General features: G+C 57.8%; 1 non-coding gene across 1 annotated transcript in view; it reads right to left on the reverse strand.

Annotated features, from left to right (window-relative positions):
* LOC124730234 overlaps positions 1-1030 on the reverse strand; it is a 1909-nt gene extending 879 nt beyond the window's left edge. Inside the window, exon 1 of the ribosomal RNA XR_007007950.1 lies at positions 1-1030. This exon is cut by the window's left edge and continues 879 nt beyond it. This is a non-coding gene — a ribosomal RNA (small subunit ribosomal RNA).
* Between the last annotated feature and the right edge of the window lie 1470 nt (positions 1031-2500).

The raw sequence follows: 2500 nt of genomic DNA on the forward strand, positions 1-2500 counted from the left end.
TGTTCGTCTTGCGACGATCCAAGAATTTCACCTCTAACGTCGCAATACGAATGCCCCCGCCTGTCCCTATTAATCATTACCTCGGGTTCCGAAAACCAACAAAATAGAACCGAGGTCCTATTCCATTATTCCATGCACACAGTATTCAGGCGGGCTTGCCTGCTTTAAGCACTCTAATTTGTTCAAAGTAAACGTGCCGGCCCACCGAGACACTCAATAAAGAGCACCCTGGTAGGATTTCAACGGGGTCCGCCTCGGGACGCACGAGCACGCACGAGGCGGTCGCACGCCTTCAGCTCGCCCCACCGGCAGGACGTCCCACGATACATGCCAGTTAAACACCGACGGGCGGTGAACCAACAGCGTGGGACACAAATCCAACTACGAGCTTTTTAACCGCAACAACTTTAATATACGCTATTGGAGCTGGAATTACCGCGGCTGCTGGCACCAGACTTGCCCTCCAATAGATACTCGTTAAAGGATTTAAAGTGTACTCATTCCGATTACGGGGCCTCGGATGAGTCCCGTATCGTTATTTTTCGTCACTACCTCCCCGTGCCGGGAGTGGGTAATTTGCGCGCCTGCTGCCTTCCTTGGATGTGGTAGCCGTTTCTCAGGCTCCCTCTCCGGAATCGAACCCTGATTCCCCGTTACCCGTTACAACCATGGTAGGCGCAGAACCTACCATCGACAGTTGATAAGGCAGACATTTGAAAGATGCGTCGCCGGTACGAGGACCGTGCGATCAGCCCAAAGTTATTCAGAGTCACCAAGGCAAACGGACCGGACGAGCCGACCGATTGGTTTTGATCTAATAAAAGCGTCCCTTCCATCTCTGGTCGGGACTCTGTTTGCATGTATTAGCTCTAGAATTACCACAGTTATCCAAGTAACGTGGGTACGATCTAAGGAACCATAACTGATTTAATGAGCCATTCGCGGTTTCACCTTAATGCGGCTTGTACTGAGACATGCATGGCTTAATCTTTGAGACAAGCATATGACTACTGGCAGGATCAACCAGGGAGCTGCGTCAACTAGAGCTGAGCAGCCGGCCGCCCGGGAGTGTGTCCCGGGGGCCCGCGCGAACACGCAAGCGTCCGCTCAATCATTCTGCAAACAGGAGGAGGCTGAGCTCCCCTGCACAATACACCTCGAAACCCTCTCAGGTCCCGGCGGCGCGCAGCGCCGTCCCAAGTACTTGGTCGGGTTCGAGAGAGGCGCAATCGCCCAGAGTTAGGCGAGTAGACGCTTTCGGTGCGACCACCCGTGCTCCCAACTGAGCTTGCCGCTGCCGACAGAGGCCCGGGAGCGTGCTGTCGTGGCATTGCCGGCGGGAGACAACACGCGCCACCTACGGTGACCGGCAGCTCCAACGCCAGCGCCACAGAAGGACAAAAGCCCCACTTGGGTGCCGAAGCGAACTCTCCCAGCACAGCGCACGCGCCAACACATCCGCACAGCTGCGATACAAACCACCAGCGAGAACCGCTGGGGCGACCGAGCAGCAGACGGCGTCGCGGCGCCGAGCGCCGGGCGGCGGCGCATCCTCAACGCACACAGTCCTCAATCGGACCAGCACACTGAAGATGTCCACCGCGCTTCGCACCGGGCCCGCGAGGACCTACTTTGGCCGCACGGCGCCGCGCGCAGGGTGCGCCGGCGCGCAGCTGCGACGCCTGCCGCGTCCGTCGGCCGGCGCGCCTGCCACTGGCCGCCCCCACCAGCCGGCTGTAGCGCGTGCGCCCACGCACCGCGCGGCCAGCACGCCGGGAGGCGCCCCCTCACCGGCCGGGGACGGTCCCACCCAGCCACCGCCGCGTATCGCTTCACACCCAGATGCCGTTCAGTTTCGTCGGCATGGTGGGTATCGCTGGAACAACCGGTTAGTACCTCAACCTATCGTCGCCATCACCGATTCACCCCTAGCGAGAACAACCGCACCACAACAGGTTACCATTTGTTCATTTGCGTAACTTCACCAGAAAACGCAGGCGTCCATCGCCATTTGCAACTTCAACGATTATTGCATGCCTGTGTCAGGTGTCACGCCACACTACGTCTGCCCACATACACGCAACAAAATGTGCACGCCTAGACAATACGTGGAAGGTGGCCCCCGTACGTATGCGATGTCCATTGCTCGAACGACTGTCAACCGGCCTCTGTAGCATGTCGCAGATATGGAACGCGGTGCACCATGCCATCACGGTGTGTGAGGAGAGACGACTAGGTCCGAATACATCAACAGACAGCTCATGCTGATCGCCATCCACGGCGTCCGTTCCTCCCACACGTCTCTATGGCGTACCACACTGCAATCCAGCTCTCATAGGGAGACGACACGTAGCTGCGTGCACAATATTTGCACTGTATGGTCCGCCGTTTTTGGGCGCAGTCGTTGTGCGGTCACACATGTGCCACGATGTATCATTCAGTACATAAGGACGAATGTGCAGTACAGATTGTGGTTCACGCGTACGACATCAGCGGACAG

Source organism: Schistocerca piceifrons, unplaced genomic scaffold, assembly GCF_021461385.2.
Source record: "Schistocerca piceifrons isolate TAMUIC-IGC-003096 unplaced genomic scaffold, iqSchPice1.1 HiC_scaffold_1234, whole genome shotgun sequence".
Lineage (NCBI taxonomy): Eukaryota > Metazoa > Arthropoda > Insecta > Orthoptera > Acrididae > Schistocerca > Schistocerca piceifrons.